The 22,850-nt window shown below is 39.3% G+C and overlaps 1 protein-coding gene across 11 annotated transcripts in view; it reads right to left on the reverse strand.

The window, feature by feature from the left end:
• Window positions 1-22,850, reverse strand: part of SGMS2 (sphingomyelin synthase 2) — an 88,703-nt gene that overhangs the window by 37,757 nt on the left and 28,096 nt on the right. For 3 of the 11 annotated variants that reach the window (XM_014462484.2, XM_014462482.2, XM_023760444.1), the window contains one exon: window positions 18,615-18,725. The exons of 1 other annotated variant lie outside the window; for it this stretch is intronic. The gene's annotated coding sequence lies outside the window, so the exon portion shown is untranslated. 7 more of the 11 variants (XM_023760448.1, XM_023760445.1, XM_023760447.1 and 4 more) reach the window with 6 other exon arrangements.

Genomic DNA, 22,850 nt, shown 5'->3' on the forward strand with positions numbered 1-22,850 from the left:
GTCCATTTAATCGTCCATCTATGACTCTGCTCCCTTGAGCTTGTTCAGTTCACTACCACCTCTTACCTGCAGAGGACAGGAATTCGTCCAAACACATCTCAATAGCCACAACAAATCAAATCCATAACCAAAGAAGACACATTAACATTATTTATTTAACAAAAAGAAAGCCCACATAGTCCTAGGAATATCAGGCACTGCTAGCATGTTGCACTGCTAGAGTACAAAGAGAAAATGGATGATAGCAAACAGTCTACTAAGAAGACAAAGCCATGAGCATTCCTGCACCAGAGAAACTGAAGCGCCACAATCTGGGGGGAAAGGACGGACTGCTTAGGTATTTAACCAGCCCTTCCTCCTTCCCTCTCTGGGTTTGTTCCTAGTCCACTTCCTGTTTTATTGACTTACTTAAAGCCCTTAATGTCTCCCCTGGTCAAAAATCCATTGCTTATTTTGACTTAGAAAAAAACTTATAATAGAAAATTTCAAACATATTATCTTGAAAGTAGAGAGAATAGGGCAGTGAACAACCTCATCAGGTACAATTATCATGGAAAATCTTTTTTAATCTCTCCTCTACCCTGGATTTCCTTTTGAAGCAATCCCAGAGATCATATTTCATCTGGAAATATTTCAGTATGCCTCTTTAAGATAAAGGATCTCTTTAAAAAAAAAAAAAAAGAAAAACAAACCCTTAATGCCATTGTTACATCCAGACAAAATTAACCTAAATTTCACAGTAACACCCTGCCAGCTCACCTTTCCCCAATTACCTTATTTTTCCTCCAGACTGCTTCGTGGTGGTGTGTCCTCCTGGCATTACTTACAAGGACCTTCACGGCCTGGCCTCTGCCTTCCTTTCAGGCTCAGTTTTGTGCTTCCAGCCATATTTACTAAATTTCTGTTTCCTTTTATTAGGTCTTTACATATAATCTTTTAGCAGCCTGAACCTCTTCTCAGCCCTACCCTCTTGCTTCAGGTCTCAGCTTAGATGTCACTTTACCCAAGAAACCTTTCCTGCTACAACTCCTGGGCCATGAAACGAATTGTCAAATACAGCACTCACTGCCCAGTGAGGTTACAAAACCCACCATCCCCTCTCCTCAAGTTCCCATTTAAATACAAATGCCAATTTATAACTTCCAGCTTCTCAGAAACTAACCTTCCCCTCTGGGGTGCTTCATGTTTGCCGTGCTTTATATTCACGCACAATTATTACACACACCCCTTTATAGATGGTGTCCTATAAGCGCAAATCAGACATCAGTTCAGAGGTTGTCAAGAGTAAGCAAATCCACCGAATTACGTAAACATTACAGTTAGTAATCATAAAGCCTTTCAAATTTGCATGAGGTATTTGGCTAATATGTGGGTGTGATACAGGCGGGAACAACAGACCTAGCCGGAACTGTAAAGCAGGCTCTGGAATCCTGTTGTTACAGGAACAGAAAACCGCTCCGTCTTATTCTGAAAGTGGCACCAACTCCTAAAAATAAAAATGCACCCATTGAGGATGTTACTGTTTTTCAACAGATCACTGACTAGCACTAGAATAGACTTTCTCTCCGGAGATTTTCACTCAAGTATAATCAGACACCTATATTTGAAGATTAACTACCAAATAATTTTTTAGAAAATGTTGGTTGACTACTTTGGGTAACTTGCCTTATCTATAACATGAGGTCATGAATAATAACCGGGTAAAAGTAAAAATTTCTCTGGGGCCTAAGAAGTCTAATTTATATTGTGAAGCTAATTGGTTATTATATTTCTGGCTTTGTAATTACTCTAAGAAAGCTTTTGTTTGAAAAAGTACTTATAAACACATACACTTTAAATACTACATTAGAATACTTAAGCGTTTAAAAAATGTTGACTTAGTATCCCATTAATGACTTATATTTACATGGTCTAAAGTTACGAATAAGAATTATAGTTAACACTGACACAGTACTTATTATTGCCCAAACACTATTCTAAATACTTTATCTTATTTAATCTTCACCACAACTCTATGAGGTAGATATCATTATTACCCACATTAGAGAGGTTAAGTGAATTGCCCACGATCACCAGCTAACAGGTAGTAGGGCCAGCATTCAGTACTTTGGTCATTTTTGACTCTGAATGTCCGTCTACCACTTTTTAGGGAAAGCATCTACAAATAAGCACACAGCTTCAGGGCAAATTCTTCCAGGAAACACAAGGAAAAGGAGTAGGGCAGCCCTTCTAAGTCAGAAGAACCAACCTCCTGTAGTTTTCCGAGTGCAGGTCTTTTACCTCCTTGGTTAAGTTTATTCCTAAGTATCTTAATTTTTTTGTTGCAATGGTAAATGGGATTGTTTTTTTAGTCTCTCTTTCTGAGAGTTCATTATTGGTGTATTGCCAGAGACTATTTATTGTCTTCACTAACTGAATATAGACAGAGACCCCCCAAAAGCTAGTAACCCTTGAAAGTCCTAGCAAAGGTCAGGACTTGAAAGTCCTAGCAAAGGTCAGGGCTGTGCACCACCCAGTTAATTTAGACACCACCCAGTTAATCTAGCTGAAGCATCATCCCCACCTTAGTTCCTTAGATACTTGTGTAGATCTTTGTTGATTATTGTTAATCAGATACTCTGCCTACTCTTGGAAATTGTCTACCGATGAGCTAATCAGATACTGTCTATTCCCAGAAACTGTCTGCTGATCTGTGTGTCACTGAAATCTCCTTACCTAAGGCTACCCTGACCTCAAAAAAAGATCGGAGCGGCCTGAGCTTAGGTGGAAGTCCTTCTGGACTTGCCTGCCTGGTCCCCCAATATTTCAAAATTATCTCGTGTCATTTTTCTCTCATTTGTGTGCGGCTCCTCTTTTCAGATCCCGAACCCTGATCCACGCAGGACGTGGAAGGAAACACTCGACAGTGTATAAAAATGCCATACATTCTGGGTGTTAATCTTGTATCCTGCTATGTTGCCAAATTCATTTATTCAATTTAGTAGTTTTTTGGTGGAGTCTTTTAGGTTTTCTATGTACAATAGCATGTCATCTGTGAATAATGATGACATGATGTTGAAAGGAGTTTTACCTCCTCCTTTCCAATTTGGATGCCTTTTATTTTTTTCTTATCTGATCACTGAAGCTAGTACTTCCAGTACTATATTGAATAATAGTGGTAAAAGCGGACATCTCTGTCTTGTTCCTGTGCTTAGGGGAAATGGTTTTAGTTTGTGCCCATTGAGTATGATGTTGACTGTAGGCTTGTCATCTATGGCCTTTATTATGTTGAGGTATGACCCCTCCCAGTTTGCTGAGAGTTTTCATCAAAAAAGGATGTTGGATTTTGTCAGATGCTTTTTCTGCGTCAATTGATATGCTCAATGTGATTTTTGAATATTGTACCAGCCTTGCATCCCTGGAATAAAGCCCACTTGCCCATGGTGTATGAGCTTTTAATGTATTGCTGGATGCAATTTGCTAATGTTTTGTTGAGGATTTTAGCATCTATGTTCATCAGGAATATTGGCCTGTAATTGCCTTTCTCTGTAGTGCCTTTATCTGGTTTTGGAATTAGGCTAAGCTAGTCTTGTAAAAAGAGCTTGGAAGTGTTCCTTCCTTTTGGATTTTCTGGAATAGTTTGAGGAGGATAAGTGTTCTTTTCATATTTGATAAAGTTCCCCTATGATGCCATCTGGACCAGAGGCTTTTGTTTGCTGGAGTTTTTTTTTTTTTTTTTAATTACTGTTTCAGTTTCATCAGTAGTTATGGGCCTATTCAAGTTTTCTGATACTTCCTGATTGAGTTTTGGAAGACTGTATTTTTCTAGGAATATGTCCATTTCATCCAAATTGCCCAGCTTGTTGAAATGTAATTGTTCATAGTATTTTTTATTTTTATTTTTTACAATCTCTTGTATTTCTGTGGGGTCAGTGTTACTTCACCTCTTGTTTCTGATTTTGTTTATTTGGGTCCTCACTCTTTGTTTCTTAATGATTCTGGCTAAAGATTCCTCAATTTTGTTTATCTTTTATATATATTTTTAAGTATCTATACCATTTATTTCTGCTCTGATCTTAATCTCCTTACTTCTACTTACGCTGGGTTTTTCTTGTTCTCTAATTCTTTAAGTTGTAGGGTTAAATAGTTTATTATTAATTTTTCTTATCTTTTGAAGTAGGCCAGTAGTGCTATGAACTTTGCTCTCAGGAGTACTTTCACTGTGTCCCACAGATTTTGGGTTGTTGTGTGTTCGTTTTCTTTTGTTTCCAGGAAATTTTTTTCTTTCTTTCTTGATCTCTTTGGTAACCCATTCATTGTTTAATAACATGCTATTTATCTTCCATATATTTGAATGTTTTAAGTGTTATTATAGTTGATTTCTAATTTCATACCAGTGTGATTCGAGAAGATGCCTGATATAATTTCAACCTTCTTGAACTTTCAGAAACTTAGTTTGTATCCTAACATGTGGTCTATCTTTGAAAATATCCCATGTGCACTTGAGAAGAATGTATACTCTGTATCTTTGGGATGCAATGTTCTGTAAATGTCAATTAATTCCATCTCATCTAGTGTGTCATTTAGGATTTGTTTCTTTGTTGGTTTTTTGTCTAGAAGATCTATCCAGTGATGTTAGTGGGGTGGTGAAGTCCCCTACTATGATTGCATTACTGTTCATCTCTCCTTTCAAGTCCTACAGAGTTTTTTAATATATTTTGGATGCTCCTGTATTAGGTGCATATATGTTTACCAGAGTTATTAGCCTCTTATTGTATCGATCCCTTTAGTATTATGAAGTAACTTTCATTGTCTCTTGTTATGGCCTTCACTGTGAAGTCTATTTTGTCAGATATGAGTATTGCTACCCCAGCTTTTTTTTTTTTTCCATCCCTTCATTTTCATTCTGTGTGAGTCGTTTGTTCTAAGCTAAGTTTCTTGTAGACATCATATATATGGATCATGTTTTCTTATTCATTCAACTACTCTATGCCTTTTAATTGGAGTATTTAATCCACTTACACTTAAGGTTATTATTTATAGGTACTTATTTGTTGGCATTCTTACTCTTTATGCCTGTGTTCTTCTCTTTCTATTTCTTCAAAGAGATAGAGAAAGATATAAACAACTGGAAGAAACTACTGTGTCCACAGGTTGGTAGAATCAACATCATTAAAATGTCCATACTCTCCAAAGCAATCTAAACATTCAATGCAATCCCAATGTCATGTTTCACAGATCTAGAACACACACTCCAAAAATTTATATGGAACCAAAAAGATACCTAATAGCTGCAGCAATCTTGAGAAGAAGAACAAAGTTGGAGGGATCACAATACCAGATATCAAGTGTACTACAAAGCAACTGTATCAAAACAGCCTGGTACTGGCACAAGAACAGGCATATAGATCAATGGAAAAGAACAGAGACCCCAGAAATTAACACAAGCCATTATGTTCAATTAATACTGACAAAGACAAGAGCATACAATGGAGTCAAGACAGTCTCGTCAATAAATGGTGTTGGGAAAACTGGATAGGTACATGCAAAAAAAAAATAAACTAGACCATATCATACACAAGAATAAACTCAAAATGGGTAAAAAGACCTAAATATAAGTTGTGAAACCATAAACATCTTAGAAGAAACCACAGGCAGCAAAATCTCAGACATCTCTCATAGCAATATGTTTACTGATACATCTCCTAGGGCAATGGAAACTAAAGAGAAAATAAACAAATGGGACTACATCAAAATAACAAGCTTATGCAGAGCAAAAGAAACCATCAACAAAGTGAAAAGAGAGCCCACTGCATGGGAGAATATATTGGCCAATGATACATCCGATAAGGGGTTAATTTCCAAAAATATATAAGGTACTCATACAATTTAACAAAAGAAAGTCTAACAATCCAATTTAAAAATGGGCAAAAGACCTAAATAGACACTTCTCCAAAGTGGATATACAGAAGGCTGAGAGACATGAAAAAATGCTCTAAGTTACTAATCACTCAAGGGATATAAATTAAAACGACAATGAGGTATCATCTTGCACCTGTCAGAATGGCTATCATCAAAAATTCAACAAAAGACAAGTGTTGGTGCGGATGTGGAAAAAAGGGTGGGAATGCAGACTGGTGCAGCCACTATGGAAAACTGTATGGAGTTTCCTCAAAAAATTAAAAATGGAACTCCAGTAGTCCCACTCCTAGGAATATATCCTAAGAAACTTGAAACACCAAACAGAAAGAATATATGCACCCCTATGTTCATAGCAGCACAATTTACAATAGCTAAGATTTGGAAACAGTCTAAGTGCCCATGAGCAGATGAGTGGATTAAAAAACTGTGGTACATTTACACAATGGAATACTACACGGCGATAAAAAAGAAGGAATTCTTACTATTTGCAACAGCATGGATGGACCTGGAGAGTATTACACTAAGCGAAATAAGCCAGTCAGAGAAAGGTAAGTATCATATGATCTCACTCATATATGGAATCTACTGAACAAAATAAACTGCTGAACAAAATAGATCCAGAGACATAGAACCATGAACAGATTGATGAATCTCAGAGGGAAGGTAGGGGTGACTACCAGGGAACTTATATGCATAGCCCATGGACACAGACAACAGTGTGGCGAAGGCTTGGGAGGGGCGGCTGCAGGGAAGAGGGGGTAAATGGGGGAAACAACAACAACAAAACCCAAAGCGGACATCTGTAATACTTTCAACAAGAAAGATAAATTTTTTTAAAAAGAACCCACCTTGGGAACCAGTAGATTCGCACAGCCAGAGTGCCCCTGCCGCTTCCTCTGGACACACAGTAAAAACATTCTGAGCCACCTGGGAACACCTGGCATTTCCTTTATAGCTGTGACTCCCCGTCTGTGTCAACTCACCTCCCCCAGCTTTTCCATTTATGTTCACTTTCAGGTGGGGGGGTGGGGTGGCAGGGGGAATTCTCAAGAGAAATAGAACAAGAACAAGACCAGGGTATGTTTGACCTGAGGGGTTTGTCTTTCCCTGTGTTGTGATAAGAAATCTATTACAGTGAAGACCAACCACGTGAACATGTCTCCAGGCCCCATCTTGCTTCAACTAGAAGAGCTCTACTTTGCTTTCTATTTTTACCCAAAATCTCAGTTGAAATCTGGGTTCCATGGCCAAAAAGTTTAAAAACAAATGTCAATGCAAGGCCCTGGAGCGGAAGTTAACAGGCCACCATCCTTATCTATATTTGGCCACAGAGAAGCCATGACTAACCCTGGGTGGGTCATTTAGCAACCTCAGGTTTCGGTTTTCTAATACATTTTGCCATATTCAAATATATACAGGGTAGGGCCAAGTAGGTTTACAGTTGTGAGTACATGAAACACAGAGTTTATTCTTATTTATTAATTACTGTGTTATTTTCCATATGAACTGTAAACCTACATGTGCCCTACCCTGTACATGCATATAATTCTATACAAAGAAAGCAAAGATATGTTAGTGATCTCACCAAAGACAGTTAAAGAAAGCAAATAAAAATCCCATTTCTCACAGAAAGAAAAGAAGTAGGGTGAGGTATCTTATTGATGAGTGTACAAGAACCATCAGAAGTTCTAGGTATTTCCTCTTAGTGCTCGAAACACTACCATATGATTGGTCCTAGGATGTGAGAAATTGATTCCCTCAAAGATTTAAAAATTTGGGGTATTTTAATTTAGCCTGATGTAGATAATTGACGGGCAACAGCTCCATAGGGGTTTATTAAGACACAGGCTCTAACCCTGACTTTATCACTTGATGTAAACTAAAGCAATCTGTATATTGTATTGTGAGCCACTACCCAAAGTCAAACTTTCTTCCATCACCATATATTTATCATAGAATTGCACACATGAAACCTATATAATCTTATTAACCATTGTCACCCCAATAAATTTAATTTTTTTAAAAAGGGGAAGAAAAGTAAAACAATCTCCTTTGACCTCAGTTTCTTCTGCCTTTCTCACAATTCTCAAATAAGGGACTATGTTAAATGATTGTTCATTTGCATATTACAATAAGAAAACATGGTTTATCTTATATCTTTATTTCTCATGGTCAGAAATGACTTTGTGGAATAGGCCACATGAAAAGGGAAATAAATTCATTGGAGAATCATCCATTAGGTTCCATTCACTATTTAGGCATCTGAACGGAGTAGACTATTACATGGAATCTGATGCAGAACCTCCTTTCCACCAGGACTGAGTCAATTAAATAACATTATAATGAATAGCTCCTGATCTCAGGCTTAAAACAAAGAGAGAAAGAAAGAGAGAGAGAGAGAGAGATTAAAACTAAAAAAAAAAAAAAAAATTTTTTTAATAAGGTGGAAGGTGAAAGGTCATATCTCCTAGAATAAGAGATAGCTAATTAGATGCAAGGTAACTGATGGAAAGTTACTGGGTGAGCTCAGAGGCCAATACCAAAGGCTATAAAAGAATAAAGTATTATGTTTTATTATACCAATTGACCATTATATGAATGCAGATTCAAAATTAGATAATAATATGATACAGATTAGTTTAAACATAAGCTATATTTAAAATACTTGGTGTTTAAAAAGGTCTTTCCTGAAATATTTAACATTGAAAAAAATTTCCCAAATGATCTGAAATTTTGTATCTTGATTTAGAGTTCATCTATTCTGCTAGCATTAATGTTTCAAGGCAGACAATTTACACTATCAAACAAGACTAGATGTCTCTGGTAATGGATCAGCAATCCTACATTTAAATTTATTTATTTTTTCTGTGTAACAGGCTATTCCAGGTTTAATCCCAGACATGACACATACTCCTGAGCTAAATAACTTCTGAAAAGCAGCTGGTCATATGTTAGAACTCTGAGGCATTATTTATGGTTTCTTCCATTTGTGAATAGAAGTTGTCTGTTCATTATGATTAATGATTAATACAGCTTTCCATCAAGTACAATAAAGATTTCCAATGAAAGACTGAGAATCTAAATTAATAGAAAATTCTAGGTTCTCTATAAAACAAACCGAACTTGAAAGCATTTCTCCTAAAGTGACATTCTGAACTCATAGAAAGTTAGTCAAAGTATAAGACTGCATATAAAGCACGGATTCTACCTTCAATGCCAAATTCAGTGAAGCACTATGTATTGTGGCTTCAAGGAATGTCAGAAAATTTTACAGTTCAACAAGTTTTTTTCTTAATTTTACAGAGATCCAAAAGTTAACCTAAGTCATGAGGCTATTATTTTGGCAATAAAGAAATCTCAATAGTTATTGAATAAGATGGTATCATGTACTTATTTTTTACCACTGACCAGGGCTTTTAATCATTTTGAAATTAACTGTAGTACACAATGATGAAAACCTTTGGAGAGGTTTCTTAAATGATGCTATAATGATAATTTCTAAATAACAGTTCTCAAAGTCATAAAAGAATAGACAAATCATTTAAAAGTTCTTACCTATCTTTGGGTTTTCCTTCATTCCCTCACAATTCTGCCCCCACCACTTAGGGAGTTATCTAGAGGGAAGAGGATATGAGGCCACTGCCCCAGTGCTTCTGATAAGAGACTGGTCTTCCCAAATACTAACATGTTAATACTAACATGTTAATAACACAACCACTTTATGGGGTAGGTACCCTTATCACCACCATTTGAATTATGAGGAAGTGAAACTTAGACATTCAAGTCCAGGGTTCACGTTCTTAGCTACTATGCTATGATTGATGTTCCAAGATTCTGGTCTACTTTACAATTAGAAATGTACTAATTTTTTTTCTACTAAAAGCAATGAATTTCTCTTCCCCATGAGTCCTTCTGGGGAGAGATTCCAGCCTGCCCCCTCCCTCCAACCTTCCTCCCCACAGTTACCATGCAGGTTATAGTCTCAGTTTGCCCTTCCTTCCAAACATCAGCCAGCCTCACCTTCTAACACATGGTTACCAGTTCTGGCTCCTCTGATGCCTTCAGTGGCTGAGAGGATGTTGATCCCACTTTCCAGTGACTTATAAGAGGGGCATTTCCTGGAAATATTGCAGGTGGACATTTCACTGTAATGAGATGTTTAGTGTCTGAATCAATCCTGTTGCCTAGAAACCTGTTTGTGTTTGGCAGGAGGAAGGTGACTAAGGCACAGGTACAGTCAGACCTAAAGCAGATACTTATTAGCATGACCTGCCCCCAGCCCTTGACTGTTGATTTCATGCTTAACCTTGACACTGTTCCTTCCCATATCACTCACTGTTAAGGGAGACAGTCCTTCCTTTCTTTTCAAGACAGGGAAATTCAAAAGGCACTATAGCTGAAATATATGCTATAATGTTGTACTTACTGAATTCTGAAGAAAAGCTTTAAGACAAAAGATCATTACTTGACTCTTACATATGAAGAGAACTAAAATTATGTGGTGTCATAGAAGTAACCTGCCATCCCTATAAAATTAGGTTCTCTCTCATAAATTCAATTAATATACTACATTCTCAAACAGCACTGAGTCACTACTTTTGACCTCAAGTCAAGAAAGAATGTTTTCAGGCAACTAGAGGGCTGACTCATGTGGCAGGTCACATTCAGGCCAGAAAAACTGTTATACACATACCTGTCTCTCTCTCTCTCTCTTTTTTATTTGAGGGTGGGGAATAACAAGAAGTAATTGATGACCACATCTAAGTAGCTTCAGAATGGAGGGGTTTCACAATCAAATACCATAATATATATAAATATATTGCAGTTGGCCAAAGATCATTTACCAACTTTTATTTTAAAACTTAAGTTAGCATGCACACCTAAGTCACTCTAGAAGCCAAAAAAATCTAAAATAAAACACTCTAGAATAAAAAAAAAATGGCTTGCATTTCATATAAATTCTCCACCAGTTATTGCTATTCCTCTAACATTTTGGGGCTCCACTATTTTTCTTAGTCATTTCTATGCATTAAATATTCAAAAAAGGAAAAGTGGTTTAAACAAAAGCAAGCACATACACACATAGCAGATACTGGAGTTTTCTCTTTGTCCTCCTTTTCACCCATGCCTGCTAAAGACAAAAAAGTAAGAACTAAGGGTGTGCCTAAATGATACCTTAGCTTAGTGGGAAAGTACTATATCCCAAATTTATGTAATACTTATAGACTGAAGGATACAAATTAATTTAGAACATTTTTTTCTTCCCCTCACCAAACACTATCCATCCTAACACAAGGGTTCCAGTATGCCTGTATTAAATACTATTAAAAGTCTAATAGATGGACACTTCCAGTCAAGATGGTGGAGTAGGTCAATGCTGTACTCACCTCTTCCCATGACCACATCAAAATTACAACTAAACTACGGAACAGCCATCAGAGAATCACCTGAAGTTCTGTTACAGAAGTTCTGTAACTGAAAATATATAGAAGCAGCAGTATCGAGACTTGTAGGAGGGGCACTGGTAGGATGGGCGGCAACATGGAACAGGCTAGTCTCACACCAGCATGTGGTGGTTAAAAATCGGGAGCGGGGCTGCAGAGCTCCTTCTCAAAGGAGCAAGGAGTCCCAGACCCATACCGGGCTCTTCAGCCCAGGGTTTCAGTGCCAGGAAGAGAAGTCCCCAACGGAGATTGTGGTTTAGTGAGACAAAGGGCTGATGGAGTCCCAGGTGTTCCTCTTAAAGGGCCTGTGCACGGACTAACTCGCTGAGAGACTCACTCCCTCTGAGCTCCAGCGCTGGGGCAGCAGCTTGAAAGGCTCCAGGGACATACGAAAAGGAGCTGAATTGTCCGGCATCAGGGCAAAGGCTGGAGGGGCAGCTTTCTCCCAGACAGAAGTGCTGGCACAGGCCATTGTTCCTTTGCTCAGCCCTCTCCCCACTGAGTTAGCAGGCAACATATCTGAGTCTCTATCAACCTGACTAACACTGTTCACCCCACCGTGGTGATTCCCTGAGATCCCAGCCCCATCCAAGTTGTGGGCCTACACCAAGTTTTTCCAGTGGCTTTCCCATACCAATGGCTGGTCTTGGTTTATTAGGAAACATAAAAAAAGAACTAATCAGAAATGAAGAATATAATAATTGAAATGAAGAACACATGACAGGGAATCAATAGTAGAACAGCTGAAGCAGAGGATCAAATCAGCAATTTGGAAGATAAGGAAGCAGAAAACACCCAATATGAACAACAAAAAGAAAAAAGAATCCCAAAAAATAAGGATAGCTTAAGGAGCCTCAGGGACAACTTCAAATGAACCAACATTTGCATCATGGAGTTGCAGGAAGGAGAAGACACAGAGCAAGAAATTGAAAACCAACCTGAAAAAAATAATGATGGAAAATTACCTAAGCTGGTAGAGGAATTAGACATACAAGTCCAGAAAGTACAGAGAATCCAAACTGAGAGGAATCCATAGAGGCCCACATTAAGACACATCATAATTAAAAAGCCAAAAGTTAAAGAAAAACATAGGATCTTAAAAACAGCAAGAGAAAAGCAGTTACTTACCTACTAGAAAGCTCCCATAAGACTGTCAGCTGATTTCTCAACAGAAACTTTGCAGGTGAGAAAAGACTGGCAAGAAATACTCAAAGTGATGAAAAGCAAGGACCTACAATCAAGATTACTCTACCCAGCAAAGCTATCATTTAGAATCAAAGGACAGAAGAAGTCTTCCCAGACAAGAAAAAGCGCGGCCTGAGGTCCCCTGGCCTGGCGCTGGGGTGGGGGCATGGCCTGAGGGCCCCTGCCAAGCCCCACCAGGCAGGGGGTGCAGCCTGAGGTCTCCCAGCCTGGTGCCGGGATAGGGAGTGCGGCCTGAGGTCCCCCATCAAGCCCCGCCAGGAGGGGGGTGCGGCCTGAGGTCCCTCACCCAAGCCAGGCGTCATGCAGCATCAGGTCCCTGCTATTTGGTCATCACATTACGGTGTCCCGGCTAATTTGCATATTCCTCTATTTTATATATATAGATAGCCAAGATATGGAAGCAACCTAAGTATCCATCAATAGATGAATGGGTAAAGAAGAACTGGTACATATATACAATGGAATATGATTTAGCCTTAAAAAAGAATGAAATCTTGTCATCTGCAACAACATGAATGGACTTAGAGCATATTATGCTAAGTGAAATAAGTCAAAGACATATAACATACGATTTTACTTATATGTGGAATCTAAGAAACAAAATAAATGAATGAACAAAATTGAAACAGGCTCAGAGATACAGAGAACAAACTGATGGTTGCCGGATAGCATGGGGTTGGGAGGATGGGTGAAAAAGGGGAAGGGATTAAGAGGTACAAATGGGTAGTTACAAAATAGTCATGGGGATGTTAAGTACAACATAGGGAAAACATTCAATGATATTTAATAACAATGTTTAGTGTCAGACAGGTACTATATTTACCAGGGTGATCAATTTGTAAGTTATGTAAATGTTTAATCACTATGTTGTACACCTGAAACTAATAAAATATATGTCAACTGTAATTGAAAAAAATAAAAATTATTTATTTTGTTGTCGTTGTTAATCCTCACCTAAGGATTTTTTTCCATTGCTCTTTCAGAGAGAGAGGAAAGGAGGAAAGGAGGAAAGGAGGGAGGGAGGGAGGGAGGGAGGGAGAGAGAGAGAAACATCGATTTGAGAGAGACACATAGATTAGTTGCTTCTCGCACGTGCCATGACTGGGGGTGGGGAGTGAATTGGCAATCCAGGTACGTGCCCTTGACCAGGAAACAAACCCGTGACCCTTTGGTGTTTAGGCTAATGCTCTAATAGATTATATAATTTTACTTTGTCCTTGACAGCTATAAAAAGGGTATGTATATAAGTTTACCTAACAAAGATTTTCATCTTCAACTAATATGTTAAAGCTTTATTGTCTTCAAAATGTTTTCTTTTTGAAAGGCATGTCATAGGGGGGAAAATATTTCCATGTCTATAAAAATACTGAAATCTAGCCTTAGCCGGCTTGGCTCAGTGAATAGAGCATCTGTCTAGGAACTGAGGGTTGCAGGTTCGATTCTGGTCAAGGGCATATGACTGGGTTGCGGGCTTGATCCCCAGTAGGGGGCGTGCAGGAAGCAGCCAATCAATGATTCTCTTTCATCATTGATGTTTCTATCTCTTTCTCGCTCGCTCTCCTTTCCTCTCTGAAATAAAAAAATAAAAAAAATCCTGAAATACACCAAATTCTATAATAGCTTTAAGAAAGGGGTATTCTGATTTTTAGAACTGGCTTATTATTGGTTACCATTAGTATTGGCAAGTAATATGGGATCAATTGTTCTCCAAAATATTTTAAAGTCTTTCACCGTGTCTAAAGATGGTTCTCCCAGTTTGGGGTTCATGGCTGATAAGTGCATCTACTTCATTCAATCCTGTGAAATGTTTGGGCTTGTGCATGTAACTGGGGATAGAAAACTTTGTTTTTCAGATTTTCAAAATAGAGTTTAGTATTGGGGAATGAAACTGCCAGCAGAAAGCTTAGTTATTAGGTTCATGAATCTGTTGTGGGCTACCTGCATAATGCAAGTGTCAGTAACAAAAGAACATTTGTTCCCATGCTCTATTAAAGCTTCCTGACAATTACATAGGAGTAACGCCTCCTCTGTGGTAGCCAGCACAGTTTCCTGCATTTGTGTACTCTGAGAGCTGAATTACCAGGAATTCTGTCTCATCTTTTGAAACCTTATTTAACCTTCATTTAGATATCTGAACGTCTGCTATGGCCAGGTGAACCAGACAGACCTTGTCCTTGCCTTAGCCGAGCTGAAAGTCTAGTTGGGGAAATAGTAGTAACACAAGGAAAAACCTGTGAGCATGAAGAACCAGTGCTCTGGACCACAATGAGCATTTTAAACCACCTAAATAGAAACACTTCTCTTTAGATGCCATCTAATTTCTTTAGGGAAAGCAGCTTAAATGAATAAATCTTTATGTTTAACACGTTTGTCAGTTTTCTATTTGAGCATTTAAAATTTTAAATGAGGTGTTAATACACAATTATACAAAATAAAACTGTTTCAAAATCTTTGGGCCTATGTCCTATCTATATATATGAAAGGCTAATATGCTAAGTGTCTGTCTGGGTAATAACATCACGTATCAACATCTGGCTTCCTCTCCTTAGTGATAACTAGCCTCCTTGCAGTTTCTTCAGCCCAGGAACATGCCTTGCTTTATAGCCAGGTGCAAACATTTCACACTTTAACCAAATGTCTGTGAAGCATTTTTCCCTGCCTCATCTCATCTGATCCTCACAGAAGTGCTGGAGTAGGTAGATAGGAGACTTGGTGGAATCCTATTTTCTTTTCATTAGCCAGAAAATGGAGATTTAGAAAGTTCAGAAACTTGACCCAACTGAAAAGAAGAAATGGTGGACCTTGAAAATGACTTCAGGTTTTCTCACTGTGCAGAATATAGTCAAACACTGCTGCAGTTAAATATTTCACCCTTTCTTCTCCCTGCGTGATCTACAATAATAATCTGCTTTGTGTTGATATTTACTGCTGTGTTGCTGACAATTACCTGAAAGAGAAGTTGGGGTGCTTCACTGGGCTGGAAAAAGTTTAGCTAAATCAGAAAGTTGGTCTAATTAAGCAAGTTTATTCTCTATATATAAAAGGCTAAGTTGACTTTCACATGTGCGATACATATAAAGCTCTCACTGGTGCCAATCGCACACATGTGTTTCAATCTGTCATTGTCGATTGTGAATTTGGTTGACACTTCTATTATAGAGAAAGGGCGAATAGCGATATTAAAATATTTCTTCTAATTAATTTCCTTTCAATGTGCATGAATCCATGCACCGGGCCACTAATTTATACATAAAGATCTGCTGTCCTGAGTGAAGTCTCTAGGATTATTTATTTGTAGGTAAGTTTTAGAATGAGAGCAGGGTTAGAAATCAGACTGCCTAACTAAAATCCTGTGGCTATAAATCCAAAGGAATTTGAGTAAATGCATTTATCCAATCATCAAATTATAGAAAATTAAAGCAAGAAACTTTTAAGCCTGAATATGAACATTGGGAGGATCAAAGGACCAGTTGTGGATTTGGCACTAAACATAAAACCGTTCAATACCCGGAAGCCTTCCTGTTGCCTCCATCTGTAGATGTAAATGCTAAATCACTGCTCAGAAACCTGAGGGATTACACATTTTACAACAGAACACAGACTGCAAGTCAAGATATAATGCCAAAGGTCAGTTAATTGCATGCTTAAATTTTTTGTGTCACTCACCACTAACACTGCAGACAGAATATTAAAATCTTTGCAACGCTGACTGTGTCAGGGTTCCCAAGACCACTTCCAGTTCAGTGATTCACTGGGAAGACTCAAAGGACCAGCATTTGGTTGTATTCATGGCTATTTGTTATAGCAAAAGGACACAAAGCAACATCAGCAAAGGAAAAAGGCACATGGAGCAAAGTCCGGGGAAGACCAGCAGTGAGCTTCCAAGGGCCTTTTCCCAGCGGAATCTCATAGGTCAGACTTAATTCCCCAACAGCTGTGACAACACCTGTGAAATGCTATCTGTCAGGGATGCTCATTAGTGACTCAGTGCCTGGGGTTTTTACTGGGCTGGCCACATAGGCACCTGCCAGGCATTTACCCCAATTCCTCCCAGAAGGCAAGCAGATATTCAACATAAATATTACTGTCTGGCCAAACAGTTCAGGCCCAGAGACATTATGGTGGAAACCCTACTCAAATCTAAATCCCCAGAGGCTAGCCAAGGGTCAACCTTACAAAGAGGTCTGTCTAACTAAGGACAGCTGTCTCAGGCCCGCTGTGATACCTCATTTTGTACACTGTCCTATTTCAATTCTCTATATCATATAGGACCAAACTACAGGAGAAAAGGACTTTCTCCAGCAGGTCACCTAGGTACATCATGAGCCTGAGAAGCATTTTTATCCTGTGTTTTCAGAACTTAAAATGGAGCATTTTTAACATGAACAAGCATTATTTTAAATTACATAATAGAAGATTTAAGATGGCCTTTAGTAGTCCACTTGTACAATAAAAACAGCCAAATTCTATGCATTTTCTTCTTTAAAAAAAGAAGCACCACTGAAAACTCTAACAAATAATATTCCTATATGGAAACTCCTGAGACACCATTTAACCTACCAGACTGGCAAAGATCCAGACCCTGGACTGTTCCTCTCACACATTCCTAGCAGTGCTGAGAATAAGAAAAACCCCCTCTGGGAGGCAATTTGATAATATCTATCAAAAGTATACACAAACCTTATGACTTGTGATTCTACTTTGAAAATTTACACAGATATCATTGCATACATGCCGAATAACCTATGTGCAAAGTGATTTACTGCAGCATTGTTTAAGAGCAAAGATTGGCCACAGCCCAAACGCCTATCAATAGGTCACTATTTAAATTGTGGTACATCCATACAATGGACTACTCTGTAACTGTGGAGAAAAACAAAAAAAAGAATGAGGAAGCTCTCTTAGTACCAACGTGATGAATGCTCCTACATACACTAGAAGACATATATTGCAGAGAGGTATAGTTTGTTATCTTTTACTTTATGAAGGGAGCCAAGATGAATTCATAGTCACATTTGCTTGTCTGTGCATGGAGAAACAGGCAGGATGCATTAGACACTGGCAATGGAAGCTGGGAGGGGATGGTAGAGGCAGAATTTGGGCAGAATCTGCAAACCTGAAAAAAATGTATTGAAATAGTATCCTTGAGACGTAATTCCTCTTTCTTTCCTAAGCTCAACCTGGCATCTTTTCATTTGTTGTTTTAATAGGCTTCTATATTTTTGCAATGATTAATCTAGAGCAGTGGTTCTCAACCTTCCTAATGCCGCGACTCTTTAATACAGTTCCTCATGTTGTGGTGACCCCCAACCATAAAATTATTTTCGTTGCTACTTCATAACTGTAATTTTGCTACTGTTATGAATCGTCATGTAAATATCTGATATGCAGGATGTATTTTCATTGTTACAAATTGAACACAATTAAAGCACAGTGATTCACCACAAAAACAATATGTAATTATATATGTGTTTTCCGGTGGTCTTAGGCGACCCCTGTGAAAGGGTCGTTCCACCCCCAAAGGGGTTGCGACCTACAGGTTGGCGACCCACAGGTTGAGAACCGCTGATCTAGAGCATAAGGTTGCATTTATCTTGTTTTCCAAACCAGGTTCTAATAATGTTTTCATCTTGGGTCTGGCTGCCATCTTGAAGGGGGTTCCCCAAGACAACTGGGAGTGAGTCAAGTTCTCTGCACCTCCCTTCTCTCATGTGTTTGCTGAGGACATTCGGAAGCTTCTTTAAAGCTCCACAAAAGCAGGGAGTTTGCTTTGTTCACTGCCTTGTTCTCAACACTAAAAAGTGCCCGGCACAGAAATCGTTCAGTAGGTATCTGTAGGATAAATGAATTCTGTTCTTTGCCCAGCTGCACTCAAGGAAGCTTGAAATCTAAGCCTCTCCTGAGAATAAAATAGACATTCTCATTGCTAAGGCATTTATGAAAGAAATGTCTTCACTGGAAAACAGAAGCTAGCAGAGAAGTTGCAGGACAATTGGGAGGCAGCCAACCTTCCACTGATGCAAATTGTATGTATGATATAGTGCCAGGAAGCCCCAAACCTACTGTTTGCAGATGGTGCCAAGCGAATCCCACCCTGGTCCTCACAGCAGTTGACACTCTGTCTCGCAGCAGATCCTTTCTTCAAAGAGTGGTGTGGGGCAGAGGAGGGTAGCTCTACAAGGTGGAAAAAGTGAGAGGTTAAATAACAATGATGCTTTATTGTTATGTTTTGTTGGTTTCCTGGGGGTGGCGGTGAAATCGAGAGCTATCTGATCCTGCCCCCAGGAAGACACAGGCGCTAACAGGTACCAGCATCTCAGAAGGAGAAAAGCAACTTGGCCATTCATCCCATGGACATCTCCTTACTACACGGACAGACCCTGTTTGGAGGTGCAGCGGGAGAGGCAGGCACATTCCCTTCCCTCACAGGCTCACCTTCTCACATGGAACAAACCAGCAGATAAACAAGAAGATTGTGGTAAATGTCACCTAGAGAAGTCAGTCAAATAAGACCAGGGCTGATGTGACTGATTTAGAGCAAGCAGTCAAGGGGTCTCTCTGAGGGAATGTTAAGAGGATAATTGCGGGGGGGGGGGGGTGTCCATGGAAGAACAGCACTCCAGGCTAAGGAGGAGCTGGTTCAAAGGCCCTGAGCAAGAATGAGCCAGGTAGGTGTAAAAGAATAGAAAGGCCATATGATCAAGGAGTAAAAAAAGGCACAGGGCAGAGGCCAGGCCACCCAGGGCTTTGCACAGAGGCAGAGGGACCCGCTGCATAAGGGCAAACAGGAGACTACCTGTATACAACCTGTCGCCTTTAAACCAAATGGTGGAAGGTTCCCTTTGAAATACATACAGCTGCTGTGGCAGTGGTTCTCAACCTTCCTAATGCCGCGACCCTTTAATACAGTTCCTCATGTTGTGGTGACCCCCAACCATAAAATTATTTTCGTTGCTACTTCATAACTGTAATTCTGCTACTGTTATGAATCGTAATGTAAATATCTGATATGCAGGATGTATTTTCATTGTTCGTGACCCACAGGTTGAGAACCGCTGGTTTAGTGAATTTTTAAAATAGACTTTATTTTTTAGAGCCATTTCAGATTCATAGCAACATTGAGCAGAAAGCACAGAGATTTATCATAGTTCCCCTGCCCCCACACATGCATAGCCCCCTCCATTATCAACATCCCCCACAGAGTGGTATATTTGTTATGACTGAAGAACCTACACAGACACAGCATAATTACCCAGTATCACATAGTTTACTGTACATTAGGGCTCACTCTTGGTGTGTACTTTCTACAAGGTTTGGCAAATTTATAATGACCGGTACCTATCATTATGGTATCATACAGAGCAGTTTCACTGTCCTAAAAATCCTTCGTTCTCTTGTCTATTCATCGCTCCCTCTCCTCTTTTAATGGATTTTAAGTAACTTAAGTCTGGCTTGTGGGTGGAAGTAAACATATGCTGCCAAAATCCCAGGTCTACCAGTTCCTAGAACCACAATATGAATATCCCTAAGAGCACAGCCTGAGATCAACACACACACACACACACACACACACGCACACACGCGCACACACACACACACACACACACACACACCTGACAGTTGATCTATGTATCTTTTAACCACCTTACAAATTCTGTTAAAATCCATGTTTAACAGTCTCAGGATAGCTACCTATCTGCAACCAGAAACTGATTTTCTATTGAGATATCACTTTCACCAAAAATATTCAACTGCTGGCAGAGACCCAAGAATGAATGTGTCACTCTTAGGAATATACCCATGGAAAACGAAAACAGTCGTCCACACAGAAACTTGTACGAAAATGTTCACTGCAGCATAATTCCTAATAGCCAAGGAGTGGAAACAATCCAAATGTGCACCAACAGATGAGTGGGTAAACAAAATGCGGTGCATCTTATAAATGAAAACTATTTGGCAATAAAGAGGAATGAAGCGGCGATACATGCTTCAGTGTAGGTGAACCCTGACAACATTATGCTAAATGAAAGAAGCCAGTTTCAAAAGACCACATTTAAGTGAAAGGTGCAGAAGAGGTAAATCCACAGAGACAGAACGTAGATTAGTGGTTGCCAGGGGCTGTGGGTAGCGGGAAACAGGGAGTGAAAGCGAATGGGTTTCTTTTTTTGGGGGGGGGTGCATATGTTCTCAAACTAGTGGTGGGGATGGTTACACAACTCTGTAAAACCACCGAATTATCCTCTTTCAAAGGGTGGGTTTTATGGTATGTGATTATATCTCAATAAAACTGTTATAAAAATAAAAGACCAGAAGTGTACCTGAAATGCAGTGTGGAGATGAAATACACTTCTACTGATCAAAAGTGCCCTGTTCCAGTAAGGCCCACCATAGAGGTAAGCAGCTTAGTTTCATATTTCACACCCTGTACCACACTCTCGGCGGGACGTGTCTAACCCTCTGGAAGGACCACCCGCCCTTGGAGAGTGTTTTTCTCGTTACTCCAGCTATTGGCTCCCCTCTCTCTCGACTTCACTCCCACCCCCACTCACCTGACCCTGCTCCCAGCCACTGTCACGTTTCCCCTGGGTGACAGCAATCTCTTCCTCACCCCACCCCCGAATTTCCACATCCGTCTTTCTAAAATTCTACTCTCCTACTTTAAACTCTTCCGAGGTCCCCATAATTGAGACATTTCTACAGCAATGAGATTCTATTAGGGAAAAATAATGTATATTCAGTCAGGTAGTAAACCAGCGGTTCTCAACCTGTGGGTCACGACCCCTTTGGCGGTCGAACGACCCTTTCACAGGGGTCACCTAAGACCATCCTGCATATCAGATATTTACATTACAATTCATAACAGTAGCAACATTACAGTTATGAAGTAGCAATGAAAATAATTTTATGGTTGGGTCACAACATGAGGAACTGTATTTAAAGGGCCAGAAGGTTGAGAACCACTATTAAACGAACCAAAGGGGTCATGTGGCCCTTAATATTGAAGGTGCTTACAAATGCAGCCTCCAGGCACCCCAAACGGCACCTGTGCCTGCCTCCCGTGACTGCGGGAGTGTTAACACCCACCAACGATCTCACTGGGTTTTGCTTTGTACCTGCCAACTTGAGCTGCTCTATCATAAGAATCGATTTAATTACCTATTTAGGAAGTTGAGTTAAATTAGTTCAGAGGGGGGGGGGGATATGGGGTAATGTGGGGATAAGGACACATATGTAATAACTTAATCAATAAAAAAATAAATTAATTAAATAAATTAGTTCAGAGCAGCGATTTCAAATGGTGTGCCACACAAATTTTCAAAACATGCAATACCTGACTATTTAGTCAGGGGCACTGATCTCTTTTCCTTTGGATTGTCACATTAAAAAATGACAACAGCACAGTTCACCAGTGTTTCATTTTATATTGAGGTGCTCAGGTTGGAATAAAGTGGTATAAAAAGCAAAAGAAAGAAAGAAAGAAAGAAAGAAAGAAAGAAAGAAAGAAAGAAAGAAAGAAAGAAAGAAAGAAAGAAAGAGAAAGAAAGAAAGAAAGAAAAAGACAATAGCTGTCTGGTATGAATGAGTCAAAAATATATCTTTTTTTGTCAGATCAGCAAAAAAACACAATATTTTTGGTGTGCCACAGAATGCTAGTAATGTGTGCCAGGAGAAGGAAAGCTTGAAAATCAAGCTTTAGAGAAATGCCTGCTCAATTAAGAACTGGACTAACAAAGAGATTTCTCAAGGAGACACATCCCCAAGGGCCAAGGCTTTTCGGATACCTACACACACGGCCATATACAGAAACAAGCCCAGAGCGTCAAACTGGGAGAAGCTGAAGTCAAAGTAGCTCATAAAACAGCAACATTTTGTTCCTTAGGTAGGAAGCACAAGCCAAATGAACAAGCAGATAGCAGGTCTTGGGCCATAACTTAAGTCTGTGGATGATTATAATTATTTATGACATGGTATTAATTACACTAATAATGTTGTCAGCTCACAGATTTTATTCAATTACATGGCTAAATGTGACTTTCATCCAGTCATATTCAAAATGTGTGCCCTTGCCTGGCTGCTGTGGCTCAATGGTTGAATGTTGGCCCATGAACAAAGAGGTCGCTGGTTCGAGTCCCACTCAGGGCACATGTCCGGTTGCAGGATCAATCCCCAGTAGGGGGTGTGCAGGAGGCGGCTGATTAATGATTCTCTCTCATCATTGATGCTTCTATCTCTCTCTCCCTCTCCCTTCCTCTCTGAAATCAATAAACAAACATTAAAAAAATGTTTTTAAAGAATAAA

Source organism: Myotis lucifugus, unplaced genomic scaffold, assembly GCF_000147115.1.
Source record: "Myotis lucifugus unplaced genomic scaffold, Myoluc2.0 scaffold_182, whole genome shotgun sequence".
NCBI classification, from domain to species: Eukaryota; Metazoa; Chordata; class Mammalia; order Chiroptera; family Vespertilionidae; genus Myotis; species Myotis lucifugus.